Source organism: Callospermophilus lateralis, chromosome 10 (genome assembly GCF_048772815.1).
Source record: "Callospermophilus lateralis isolate mCalLat2 chromosome 10, mCalLat2.hap1, whole genome shotgun sequence".
NCBI classification, from domain to species: Eukaryota; Metazoa; Chordata; class Mammalia; order Rodentia; family Sciuridae; genus Callospermophilus; species Callospermophilus lateralis.
The window spans coordinates 12,230,713-12,245,343 of NC_135314.1; the positions used below are offsets into that span (position 1 = coordinate 12,230,713).

Here is a 14,631-nt window from a genome sequence, read left to right on the forward strand (position 1 = left end):
GGTTCCGGCAAGCTCAGAGTTCCCTTTGCAGGTGGTTCAAAATGTCCCTGTTGAAATCACTTTCTTCTCCCAGTATGTAGTGGAGCTTCAAAATCTACTTGACTTTTAATATTTCCTTAGTCTTTAGTAGTTCTGGAATTAATTTATCTCATTTGTGTGTGTGTATGTGTGTGTGTGTGTGTGTGTGTGTGTGTGTGTGTAATATAGACATTACTCCTTTGGGACCCCAGGGTAAGCCTGCCATTTGTGGGCACCCTGTTGGTGTAGGGCTGCATTTCCTTGGGCATACCTATGGGATTGGAAAATCTCTTTCCTATTTCCTGGGCCTCTAATAGTTACCTTGAAGTTTTGGGAGAGATGAATAATTAATCACAATTTTGGTGTTTTTAAATTGTTGTCAACTCAGACAGGGAGGATGATTTTTTAAAAAATATTTATTTTTTAGTTGTAGTTGGACACAATACCTTTATTTTGTTTACTTATTTTTATGTGGTGCTGAGGATTGAACCCAGTGCCTCACAAATGTGAGGCCGCTGAGCCCCAGCCCCAGCCCCGGAAGGATGATTTTTTTATTAGGGAACTTTATTTTGAAGCTTTGGACAAATTGAATGGTGAATATTGAAAGCTCCAGAGAATTCCATTTAAAACTATCATCTGTATTATGACTTTGAATGAGAAAGCAAGTGGATTGTGAATTAGGATGCTGTTTCTGTACAGAGTAGTCAAACAACTGGTGGTGGGGAGTGGAAGTAAGGGAAGCCTGGAGTTGAAGAAAAAACTCACTTTACTTGTTTCTTTATTGTCCAGGTTTTTTTTTTTTTAACATGTTTTAATTACAAGTTCTGTAATAAAAGAAATCCAGACTCAGCAGAAAACCTGGTTATATTTTAATGGACTCATCCAGGCATGAATAAATTTTCTATTGCCTTTTGAAGACAATTTGCCATTTGTCCAATGTAAAGTTTACTTGTGTCTCGTTTATAAATTATTACTTAATAATCCTAGAAACAATTAATTTTGGTTGCTAGAAAGTTATAATCGTCCCCAAAATTCTTAAAACTCTAACATTGATTGCAGGTCTGTATAATCGCACACTAGCAGACCACTGTCTTCCATCATCCATCCATCCATTTACCCATCCATCATCCATCCACCCATCTATCCACCCATCCATCATCTATCCATCCATTCACCCATCCATCATCCATCCATCCATCCATCCATCCATCCATCCATCTGGTTTAACTGAGCATAGGTATTCAAACCTATGCTCAGTTAAACCAGAAATCTAACCTTAAACTTCACTGCGAGTTAACCCTTCAACTATGAATTTTTACCATTTTTTTTTAAGGAGGTTAATCATCTATCTGTATGTACTGCCTAATCTGGTTATTATTCAGAATCCCCAGCACTTTTTTCTCCTTCTTCTTCTCTTCCTTTTCCTCTTTCTGCTCATCCTTCTCTTCTTCCTCTTCCTTCTTCTCCCCACCCCTCCATCTTCATTTTGCAATGGTGGGGATCACACCCATGGTCCTGTGCATGCTGGGTGAGCACTTTCTACTGCTGAGCTCATTCCCAGCCCTCTTTAGCACTTCTTGACTTTGATGGTCTTTGCTGCCTTGAACCTGAACCTGGAAAGTCATAAGATTTCCCCACCATCTCAGGAATAGCATCATATTCCGTGATTCCAGCTACCCTGCCTTCCCTACTCTTTCCCCTTAAATGAGCTTCTTTCATGAACTTGGCAGTTCCATTCTCATCTTCAGGATGTCCTCTGGTGTTCCAAATCTTAAATTAGAACAATAAATTTAGTTCCATTCTCTGAGGATTTGAGCATTGGAAAAAGCAGGGAATGTGTGGATATTGTACAAGCAATAGTCAACTCAGTTTGTAAGAGTCCAAAGTGGAAAAACAAATGCGACTTCTTATTTAGGCATTTGCAAGCTGTTTGCCTCTCCTAACTGTTTCTTATAAAGAGAATTTTAGGACACGTGTGGACTAGGTAAATGAGATGTTATTGATGCAAAGCACAATTGTGATTATGCTAGTGGATGAAAATAGTGCCTCTGTTTCACAGCTAGCAGAAACCTCCCACTTATAAGTTATTAGGTTAAACCATATAAATTGCCAAATTGAGCTACCAAAAGGGCAATTTCATCTATTTCCACCTAAGATAGTCTATTTGTTCAATTGTAAGGCATGGGAAATATGAGTCTGCATTAAGATAGGACATGAGATGCATGTACCCTAAGGAGGCTGGGCACTCTTATTTATCTGAACCTGTCTCTAATGGTTAGTGTTTACTTAGTTGACACTTGGTTGTTGACTCACTAGCTTTCAGAAAATATCTAGAGCAAAATTGGTTGCCTAGCAACATGTTCCGGCCCAGGAAGGTTGGAGAATGGGTCAGTGATTAACAATTATGTACAATCAAGTTTAAGAATGCACAGCAGCCTGCCATGTTCACGCTCTGACCACCAGGAAGCATCCGCATTCTGCTGCCCCAGGTTTATGACTATTGTAAGTGACTTTATTTGCAGTTGTGATCTTGACCTCGCGAGGACACTGAAGAAAAACTGTTCTGGACTGAGTGAGATACGCTTATGGTGCCCTGTGTGCATCAATTCATTTTGCAGAAGCATCTAACACCATCATTTGGTTTGGCTGCCTGTCTGGTCGTTCATCGCCCTGGAAGATGAAGAATCTGGATATTTATGATTGTTGTTGTCTCAACAAATTGGCCCCTATTAACAAATCTGCAATTTACTAAAGAACAAGTGTGCACAGAACGAGTGACAACAGCTCTCTCCCTCAGCCCAGATCATTCTTTCAAGAATTTCCATATGCAATGTGGACAGTACTCGCATTCTCCCTGAAAGTACCCAAGCCCTTCATCATTTCTCTTCCTTCTGTTCCTACACAAGAGAAGACAAATTTTGCATAATCCAGTCCTTACTTCATCTTTCTGTCAGCACAAATATCAATGGTGTAAATCCTGCAAGTGACAGTAGAGCTAGGAGGCATTTTTATAACTCTGGCAAAGCTAATAATGCGCATTGCATTGTTGAGAATCATTGAGTTTAATTGGCTAATCAATTTTTAGGCCCTTTCCATTTGTATTTTGTTTAATCAACAAAAATAAATCGCCCTGCCAACCTCGAAAGATCCAAGTCGGAGAAGAGTGGTACATATTCCGTTTGTCCTGCCAAAAGAGCTTTCCCGCAGAAATGTCTTAATTGAAGATGATTTATATTCGGAAGTGCTGATGTTTTATCATTTGTCTGAAGAAGGAAACAGCTGTGTAAGCAAGCAGGCTTGCAGCCGTTTGGGGCATTGTTTTTGACATTTATCCACACTCTTTATCCCTCAGATGTTTATATAAAAATGACCTTCCCTGGCTTTTCTGCTAATGATCAGACACCGCCTCGTGCCGTAGCTGTCCAAGGTTCTCCAAAGCTTATCGTTAGAGTCAGTCTTTGTGGAGGAGGTCTGTGTATCCCAGGCCTCTTCCTCCTTGTCCACTGGAGCTTTCTGAATGTGGTTCCTGCTCGTTGGGCATTTGGTGGAAAGTGGCTGACATCTTAGTGCTGGAAGATGGGCCACGTGAGTGTGCCGCCATGAAGTCGGCTGATGCCTTGCTCGGTGGATAGGAAAACATCACTGGTCCTAGCTGGCCACAGGGTCTCGGGTACCCACACACTTTCCTGAGAGTTGCAAGAATTTACTTTCTGCTTTTGCAGTCTGCTTGATGCCTCCGGGAAGAGAAAGAGATGCAGAAAAGCATTTATTTCATGCCTACACAACGTGTTCTCATTGCTCACAATAGTCCTGTACAGTAGTAGCTACACCCCACATAGCTGGGGAGGAAGAAGGGGTTCAGAGAATTTCCACGCTAGCTCGCAGTCACACAGCTTGTGGGGGGAGGTGGCGGCTGTCCTGCTGATCTGTCATCCCATTTTACTGGCTGGAAAAAGACCACTTGCTCTCCCTACACACAGCTTCACCAAAATAGGTGGTTTGCAGGGCTTCTGGGTGCTATAGAATAAAAGTGGCCCAGGTTTGTGGGAGCTTGTGGGCATAGAGCTTCTCCAAAGAGCTTCATGTGTTAATTCATTTATTCATTACTTGCCCACTAGCTGCTGCTATCCTCGTCTTACAGGTGAGGAAACTGAGGCAGGGGACTGGCCCAAGGCCAGGTGACTAACAGTTGAGGGAATTGGTATTTATGACCAGAGCCCACATTCTCTGGAGTCTACCTTTCATTGAATGTGCCCTTGTTTGTTTAAAAATCCTCAAGTCTCCAGGGTAGCAAGGAGCAGCTAAAATAACAAATGAAAGGAAGATATAGATTGAGCATCCTTGGTTAAAAACCCCAAACACTCCAACATATGAAACTCTTTGAGCCCTGACCTGACACTCCAAAGGGAAAATTCCACACCGTGAAACCTTGTATACAATATGTATAGGAATCAAATGAATTTCCTGGTTAGACTTGGGTCCCAGTTCTAAGATATCTCATTATGTATATGCAAACATTCTGAAATCTGAAAACAGCCTCAAATCTGAACCACTTCCAGTCCCATCTTGGGCAGGGGTCACTCAACTTATAGTGATGTTATGGAACTCTAGACTTCGTTATGAGCAAAGGAGCCACTGATTCATCCACGGCCCTGGTTCTTGGTTTCTCTGGTGGCCTTTGACAGCATCAAGATCCAATATGTGCAACGCAGCAACTTCCTAACCATGTTCTGTAGGTCACCAGCTCTAGGCAGCCTGTGGGATGGCAACGGTCCAGCAGGTGCCTGCCACTCAGCAGCCCCACCCACAGCAGCATCCATGGTACCAAGGGCAGGTGATTCCTGGATGGAGTGAGGGGTGAGGGAGAATTTCCACATTTGGTTGGAGCTGGAAGGCTTGCAGTGGCTCAGATCAATTCATACACCATGACGATTAAAACACTTGCCGAGAACCAAGTTCTGATGAGGATCCAGAGCCAAGCCTTGTTTGGAACATTTTGCACATATTAATCTTTCATCCTCCACCGATCCCATTAGCTCCATGCTGTTATTATCCCCACTTAACAGATGAGAAAATCTGTGTTACATGTGGAGTCTAGTGAATTTTGGGAGCGTTAAAACATGCAGCACATCTCAGGATCAAGGACGTGGTAGCTGGTCCGTGGGCTCGTGATGCCAGCATTTGGCAGCTCTTTGGAGCACAGAGGCTCTTTGTTAAATGGCCCTTAGAAACTGGCTGAAATGTGCCAGGCATTATGACAGCCTGCATTTGTTGAGTTATTTCTGTACACTCGACACTATTCTAAGAACTTTGTATGAATTTAGTTAATTCTCATGAAAACACAGGGACTAGGATTGGGATTATATCTGAACGACAGATGAAGAAACCAAGTCACAGATGACATAACTTGTGCAAGGCCACCCAGTCAGTCCTCTGCAAGGCCTGGTGTCAATCAAGGCTCCTGAGCAAGGATCCCAGGTCATCCTGGCCTTTTGCCTTGGAGTGAAGGACCTGGTACATCTGGGAAGGGACCGCAGCTAAGGAGATGGGCACAGTCCTGGGGCTTCAGGTGGATTAGAGTTTCTGGTCCCCTCAGGAGCCATTGTCCTTCGGCATCCATTTCCTCAGCCTCATTACCTTCTGTTTGTTTGTATCTGACCACCCAAATAGTGTAGGAAATAGAAGATCCCTGGTGAGGATGGAAAAACAGACCCGGGAAGGCATTTACTGAGTCCAAGGGACCCGACAAAACACTTTTATTTTCTGTCAACCCCACGATAGCCCTATGAGGTTTGCACTGAAGGATCATCTCTCCCTGTTACCCAAGGAGAAACTGTAGCCCAGGGAGGGTGAGCTACTTTTCCTGGCTCACACATCAGGTGCTGGCAGACCTGGGCTCTGGGGCCACGTGTCTGGAAAGGCTGATTATTGCCCAGGGCGAGGTCATCTGTGCACATTCCTAGACAACCTGGACATTTCCTGTATGATCACTCCGCTATTTTGCTGTCTCCAGCATATTCTTTGCTTCCTGGGTTTCTGCCTTGGTGTTCTCCCATGTCTCAGTAGGCTGCAGGTTTCCCAAACAGGATGAGGTTCTTCCTCAGTCCCGGAACTGTTTTTGGAACTGTTTTCAGGATTGCTTGTGCATCTGAGCACCTGCTGAGCTGATGAGCTTTTCAAATGTCACTTGATTGTTGGGAGGGAGCTGTGAGTGATTTGCAGGAACACACTGTCCCAGCTGCCTTCTGGGGCGGGTGGCAGTGGGCTGTGGGCTGCCAGGGACAGCGGATCCTCCCCCAGCCCCAGCCCCCTTGGCGAGGGAAGCGGTTGTGCTCTTGCCCCAGGACTGACCTAGGTGCGCACCATCTGGTGCGCCTCTTTTTTTTTTTTTTTTTTTCCAGGGAAATGTGGCGGTTTCTGTGCTTTTCTTTGCAACATTGTCTCTTAACATCGTTGGTGGCTCATTTTTGAGAAGCCAATGAAATTTTAAACCTTTTTCTTTCTGGATTTCTCTTAGAAAAATGCAAACACACAACAACGTCTTTTTAGAACTGGGGCTTCCATCGACACCCTCACCATCTGAGCATCCTTGAACATCCTGCCTTGTCCCAATATACTATCTTAAAAATTGAGTTCTCCCTGGGTTCAGTGGCACACCCCAGCAATAGCAGCAACTCAGGAGGCTGAGGCAGGAGGATCACACGTTCAAGATCAGCCTCAGCAACTTAGCAAGGCCTTAAGCAACTTAGCAAGACTCTGTCTCTAAATAAAGAATAAAAGGGGCTGGGGATGTAGCTCAGTGGTAGAGCACCCATGGGCTCAATCCCTAGTACTGCTGCGGAGAAAATTGGGCTCTCGCTTTTCCTGCCTCCACTGACGGCAGATATGGAAAACTGAATTTCTGATTCTCGCCCTCCTCTCCACTGTTGCCCTAATTTCCTCTTGACTTGTTTTTGTCCTTGAACTCACAGGGCCCCAAACTCCCACTTCTGCCTCCTTATTAGTTGGGACTAAAGATGTGCGCCACCATAGTCAGCTTTCCACTGCTGTCAGTCAAAGTCTGGGCAGGAAAATCCATGGCACACTCAAACAGGTGACCAGAGAGTTGGATCAAAGTGTCATGGAGTTCAGAGAAGCAGAAGGGAGAGGGAGGTATACTGGGGTTGCAAGAGGAAGCCCTCCATCCTCTAGAACTGAAGACCAAGGGAGCAGGTGACCTAAGACAAGCCAGACCTATGATGGACAGGCCCCAGGTGACCCAGAAGCAGGGAAGCAGGGGATAATTGCTCCTGCCTTTCCTATCACCTTCCTCATTACTATCACCTCTTCTCATTACTTCTACTGGGACATCCCAAGGGGTTGCAGGCACAGATCACAGTGGACAAAGAGGGTGAGTACCCTGAAGGGTAACCCAGGAGTAGTTAGCACATCACCCTTGCAAACCGAAATAGCCCAGTGCAGTCAGTCAGCGCATTTGAGGGCCTGTCATCCTGAGGTGCTCTGCCTGGGGCCTGAGCATCACGGGAAATGGCTTAGTTCAAGCTAGGGAAGTTTTGTAATTCCGTTAGTGATTGAAAGCTTCCTGGTTTTTGTCAGATGCTTTTAAATCCAATCCTCCTCCCTTCTCCTATCTTGTCATTACAAGGCCCCTTTGAAAGGCTCATTGTTCCTAGTGATGATGAAGCAATCTGCGTCAATATCACATGGAGTTGTATTAGTTTATCACGCGGCTTTCATTTGGTACCCTTATCATTTGGTACCTTGTTGTATAGAATTGGACATGTTTTGATTTTTGCAAGACAGGGAAATTACATGTGGGGAAGCAATTGAGGAATGTGCAGTATGAGGCATTCGGACACCAGGTGGGCTGAGGCCTGTGGGTTTGGGGCTGGGAAGTCTCCTTTCAACTCCTTGCTTCTGCTTATACTTCCCGTGGCCTTGGGCGTGGACTCGAAGACTCAGGACCTGTTTCTAAGCTCCAGTTGCCATTACTGACAAAAGACTTGTATCTGACCAAACTCCAGCCAGCTTCTCTGAGCCTTCTTTTCAACCTGATCCTGACTCAGGGCCTGCCAAGCCCAGTTTTAGCAAGCATCCTGCTAGATGGGTTTGGCAAGAATCTCCCACCCTTGATAGCTGATCAGGTTACCCGTCCCCCACCTCCACTGTCTCACTCCTTGCCCAGCCTTCAGCAGGAATCCTGAGTGGGTTTAGCAAGAATCGCCCCAACTCTGATGCTTCTTTTTAGCAATTTCCCATCCACTGACCCCTCCCTCTGGTCATGAATCCCCAGAGGGCCTTGCTGTGTTCCTGACTGAAGTAGCCTTGATATCTATCTTTGACTATACTCCTGAATAAATGCCTTACCACTTAAAAACAGTGTCCAAATAATTTTTGTTTTCCTTTAGCATAACCCACTAGAAAACCACGGATTGTTTGGAATCCCCAGGACCGCTTTTCTTAGGTCACCCAACACTGAGAGCTCTGTGGGGCTCACTGTCCCTGCAAGGGGCCTCCAGGGCTGGCTCTCATTGTTAAGGAGCTCAGCCTTGCTCTCAACTCTGAGATCTGATTTTTCATTTTTTCCTTGATCTTAATCCTGCCTTTCCTTGAAGCGTGTTGCTTCCCTAATTAAGAGAATTCACTAACTTTTACAATTTTAATCATCTTCATGAAAGTGAATTTGTATTGCTCTTCTTGTTCACGTGTGGGTTTTAAGAGATGGAATCTGTGTGTGTGGCTCAGGCTGGCCCTGAACTTCTGGGCTCCAGTGATCCTCCTGCTTCCACCTACCAATAACTGGGGTCCCCTACAGGTGTGCCCTAATGTGCCTGGCCTTTTCCTGCTTTTGTTAGCAGCGCTCTGAGCCTCGCTGCACCTGTGTTGCTGATTTGGGGATATCGCTACTCTAGGAGTTGAAATCAGGGTGTCGCCACCGAGGTCGGCTCTGTGTGGACTTTATTCAGCGTCCTGGGTTACTCTGCTCAGCTTCCACGTCTCCATCCTTTGCTTCCTTCCTCTGCTGCTAGCTCTTGCTGAAGCCTCCTCTGACACAGTTCTGTGAATGACGTGCTCCTTTTTTTGTCAACGGGAAGAAATGCTTGGACTTTGCGAAAGCCGCTTGTCACTCAGAATCTTTCCTTTTACCTTCTAGGTTGATGGCTGCGTTCCCAATGTTCACACTGTTGGAAGCTTGACCTCCCTGTGGTGAGTAGTTCCACTCTCCTAGGTGCCTTGTCTCTAGAAAATTCTAGGACCTTCATGGGCATAGACATAAATTTACTTTTTTATGTATTTGTGTATCATAGAGCCCCAAATCTGTGCTTGGTGTTTGCTGGTTTTCACTCCTGTAATACATCATTCATGGGTGTATGTGAAAAGCGCCTCCTGGGAAGGGGGAGGGCATGGGGGTAGGAAAGGCAATGGAATGAGATGGACATGATGGACATGTATGTATGAAGATGTATGAAGACATGAATGGTGTGACTCTACACTGTACAACCAGAGATATGAAAAATCGTGCTCTATATGACTTGTAATGCATTCTGCTGTCATATATAACAAATTAGAATAAATTAAAAAAAAGAAGACGTTACAAGATGATGTAGGAGAATCTGAGATGTGTAGCCATGCTGGTAGGTAGTGGGAAGTGTACACGGGATTATATTTTCTGATAATAAACAGAAAATATCTATTTAAAAAAAAAAAAAGCAGCTACTGCTGCAGAAACCAAACAACTGAAGTCATCTGGATGTTTGCCTGGAGAATCATGGGGTGTGGATTTAAGAAGAAAATCAAATACATTGTAAATCTTTCACTGTGACTCTGAAAAGATAAGGGTTCCTTTGGTTAGGCACCCATGCAGTGCTATTATCGTGTAAAACTGGACAGTCATTCATTTTGTGGTATTACTGAATACTCATGTTCAGATTTCCCTTATCATCTCATGGTTACTTTTTCATACTTTGTTAAAAATACCTCAGTGTCATCACAGGATCTAAGCAAAGTGCCCACTGCATCTGGTCAGTGTGTCTCTCGAGTCACATTTCATGTGCTGGTTCCCGGCCCTCTCTGGTTCCGCTTGCCGTGCATTTTGTCAGAAGCTGGTCTTTGGTCTGTACAGTTCCCACAGTGTCGATTTTGCTGCCAGCATCCTTGGGCTGTCATTCAATATGCTTCATTGCCTCCCACATTTCCAGTGTTCTAAAGCCTGGACCAGACAGATTCAAGTTCAAGTTTGGGGGCATATTTCATAGGCGACGGTGTGACTTCCATGGACGTGCACATTCCGCCTCTTGTTGAATTGATGTTCTTATTGACTTGTGTTGTCGACACCATTCATTGTTGGGCCATGAAATAAATTACTTTATGAAATGAAATTACTTTATGAAATGACCTTATGAAATATATACCATGGTTTATTAAAACCTCATGGGTTTCATTTTACCCCATCATCCATTGTTGGGGTGCCCTTCAGCATTTCTCCTTATGGTTTACGCAGCCATTGGTGTGCTACGATGGATGTCTAGATCTGGCCTTTTCTTTAGGAATTACAAAAAGGTGATGTTCTAATTGTCATTTCTTCTCTATGTATTAGTTGGAAAAATTTTATAAGAGAGATTTCACTTACCTTTCAAAATTTTTTATCTAGTTTACACATGCAAACAGAATAATAGCTTGATCCTTGCCTTTCATTTGCCCAATAACGAGTTATTTCCATATCAAAGATGATCAAGGGGCTTTTAAAAAATATTATGGAATTTGGTTGGTTAATAGAGTTGACACAGGGGTGAAGATTTCGTAGAAACTTAGTAAAAAAAAAAAAGACCCTTTTAAATCCCCACAATAAGTGTTTCTAGATAATAAAAGAAAGGAGGGAAGAGAAGATATAAAGTAGATCAAATATAATTTGATGAGGACATAAATAGGATAAAATAAACTGTGCTAGAAAATAAGAGACTTCTTTTTTTTTAAATAGCAATGCTCTGGAATATTCCAGGGAGGATAAATACAAGGAGAATTAATTTACTTTTAGGTACTTATTTACCACCTATTCCTCACCTATCTCAGTTTTAGGCATCAAGGACAAAAAACCTGTCCTCAGGGGGTTTACATTCTGCTGTGTGTAAAGATAGAAAATACACGAATGAGGATATAAACAGTATGGTATATTGAAAAACAAAGATAGGAAGGGCAATAGGGTCCCAGGGTGCCCTGGGGTTTAATTTGGGCTTCTCCAAAAAGACTTTTGAGCAAATCAAGGTGGGTAGGGGGTATTGTTGAGATAAGGTGCAAAGGTCCTGTGTTTCAGGTGTGCTGAGCCTCGTTAAGGAGCATGAGGGAGGGGCAGAGAAAGCTAAGGGGTGATTAATTAGGGAGCCGTTGAGATTGGGGCAGTGGCTTGGAATCAGAGTGTGCAGGGCTTGCAGACCATTGTGGGGCCTCTGGGGCCATGGGATGGACATAATATACTATGTGGAAGGGTCAAGGGCAAGGTCAAGAAGACCAATTAGGAGGTGCCAGTCAACTGGGTCCTGGTGATAGAGCTGGGAGAGGTAGATAGATTTTGGATGTGTTTTGAGGTAGAGGTGACAGGATTTGTATGGTGTGTGCTGTAAACCCCATGAGGACGGGGTTTTTGTCCTCAATGCCTAAAACTGAGATAGGTGTGGAATAGGTGATAAATACATACCTAAAAGCAATTGCTGTTTCAATTTTGTGGGGAAAGAGCTGTCCAGGAGAGTGAAGAGTCACGTATTTGGATGAGAAGGCTGACATTGGTCAATTTCTGATGTTCTGGGCCCTTCTGGGCCATTCAGCAGGTAGGAGTTTCCACTGGGTTATTCATTCTGGAGTGGTTTATGAGTTGCTGCGTGGAATTCTCCCCTGGTGGACTAGTTACCTCTTTCCGTTCAGTGAACACAGCCTGTATCCCAGCCCTGGCTCTGCCAGCTACCAAAAGGGGTGCTGAGCCAGGCCATTTGGAGAGATGGCTACAGAACCTCTGGTGAATGCTGGTTTCTTAGATGAGCCCCATGATCGAGTGGAATTTGCTTCTGTGAGGAGAGACCCTTATATCTTAAGAAGTATGGTTGTTGAGAAATGATACCTACGTGGGTATGCTCCACGTCTTGGTGGATAGATTCAGTTCAACTGAATCTTTGCTTATTAAGGTGTTTTCTTAGGCGAGTCCTCGGGGTGCTTTGGCTTCACCTCTCCTTCCTATCACTCTGAGGACCAGAACAGGACTGCACAAATTATGCCTGCCTGTTTTACTAATGAAGTTTTAGTGGGACACAGTGACTCATTCTTTTACCTGTGATCAATGGCTATTTTCTTGCTACAATGACATAGTGCTATCACAGTGCTTTCACAGATCATACTGGTCCGCAAAGACTAAAATATTTACTATTTGGCCCTTCACAAAGTAAAAAGTTTTCTGATCTTTGGGGTTGAAGATAAGCTGAGGTTGAACAAGGCTATGAAGCTAAGGATTGCACAAGATCACATACTAAAATATCACCAAGTATTCTGTGTGAGAATATGGAATTTACTGCTTCCAAATTGTGGCTTAAAACTATTAAAATGATTCAGCTTTCCTTATTAATTTTTCTATGTTAGATGCTATTATCCTTAAACAGTCCTCCTTTGGTATCTGTGGAAGATGGGTTCCAGGAACCCCCCCCCACCACCACCACCCAAATCCCAGGATGCTCAAATCTGTTATATAAAATGGCACAGTGTTTACATAAAACCTACCCACCCACTCCAGTGTGTTTTAAATCGTCTCTAGATTGCTTCTGATGCCTAAAAATATGAATGTGGTGCAAACGGAGGTTATGCTGTATTGTTTAGGGAATAATGACAAGTAAAAAAGGTAGTATATGTTCAATACAGATGCAACCATCGAAGGGCCGTGACCCACAGATACAGAAGGTCAACTGTACTTGAGAGGAAATATATTTCAGCAACACCAGGCACACATTAAATAATGGGGTCATTTTAACTTTGTCGGTGGTAGAATGCCACCAATCCTGAAACTCAGCATTTTGAGGCCTCATTTGTCACCTCCTTTTCCTTGGATAGTGAAAAGCTTTCTCTTCCATGTGAATGCACTCGTATGTGGTTTGCCTTTGATCAGGAATTCTTGTATCCTTTTAATATCTTAGGCTGAAGGATTTCAAAATAAGGAGACTTACATTCCCCGCGCCCCCAGTGGAACTCAGCTAATTTTATCTAGGCTATTGCTTTTGTCTTTACCCTATATTGTGTACTACATCATTATGGATGACTGTGGAATTCTTCATGTAAAAAAAAAATTGAAATAGGTTTAAAATATAAAGGACTGTCCTTAATTGTATTTTAATGTAATAAAAACCAGAGCTCAATTATTAAAAATGGCAGAAGAAAAGAATTGAAACAGTAAAATTGCTTAGCAAAGAGTCTATTTCATAGTGCATTTGGATATAATTGGTATCATAATGTGTAATTAACAATCTTTCTTTGAAGTGTGAAGCTTAAGTTTGGGTGGAGAGGAGACCTCTGAGGACTGGGTGATGTCTGAATTAGTTTTTACAGTAGCACTTCTGAATCTGTGCCCAGATTGTAGGGTCTCGATATCTGCCTTAGTTTTTTTTTTTTTTGGTACTGGGGCTTGAACCCAGGGGCAGTTAACCACTGAGTCACATTTCCAGACCTTTTAATTTTTATTTTGAGACAGGGTCTCTCTCAGATGCATAAGGCCTCACTAAATTCTGAGGCTGGTCTCAAACTTGTGATACTCGTGCCTCAGCCTCCTGAGTTGCTGGGATTACAGGTGTGCACCACCATGCCTGAGCCTGCTTTGATTTTGGGTGGTTGAGAAAGAGTTCAAGAGGGGGCAGATAGAGGATTCTTCAACTCTTGTCAGGGAAGAGAGGCGAGGGCAGACTCGTCAGTTGCAGCCTGCAGAAATTTCCTGGGAACTTGGAGGTGACCAGGTGGAGCCCCCTTCTTGCCCAGGTAGAAGGCTGAGCTGGAGCCTGGAACTTCAAAGCAGCCGAAGACCCTCCCTGGACAACCTGGCCCCAGGGATCTTGTTGCTGTGGTAGCTAAATGAGTTCAAGGAAAAGCTCTACAAGGAAACACAGGGGAGAGAAGAGGCCCCTAAGCATGCAGCCTGGGCCTCAGTTTCCCCAAGCCCCACTCTTGCTCTGATTGGCTCCTTGAAGACTAGCAGACCAGAACTCTCAAGAGCCCTGGGAGGGAACATCCCAGTTGGCTATATTCCCTATTCTCTTGGTCCAGAGTGCTAGTGGGTGCTCTTCATTGCCCCCTGGTGGTCGATTGCCACAGCCCTAGCCTTTTGAGGCAATTTAGCCCTGTGACTAACGATGCTGAAGTCAAAGGCCACCCAGAACCATGTGGGTAGGGGGCTGGGGGGCTTGCCCAACAGCCTATGAGAAAGAGACCGCTACTGCTGAAACGTTTGGGATGTCTTTGGAAATAACTTTTAGAGTCTGTAGATTCTTCAGAATAGCTTGGCAAATCTTTCTCTTTTGGGGTGGGTTTGATTTTCGGTCAAATTCTCACCCCAATGGTTCCTGTCTGCACGAAGTCCATTCTCCATAGAGT

At 44.0% G+C, this 14,631-nt stretch overlaps 1 protein-coding gene across 2 annotated transcripts in view; it reads left to right on the forward strand.

Moving 5' to 3' along the window:
* Positions 1-14,631, forward strand: part of Tiam1 (TIAM Rac1 associated GEF 1) — a 362,213-nt gene that overhangs the window by 68,245 nt on the left and 279,337 nt on the right. For both annotated transcript variants that reach the window (XM_076867146.2, XM_076867149.2), the window contains exon 2: positions 9,173-9,225. The gene's annotated coding sequence lies outside the window, so the exon portion shown is untranslated. The remainder of the gene's footprint in view (positions 1-9,172; positions 9,226-14,631) is intronic.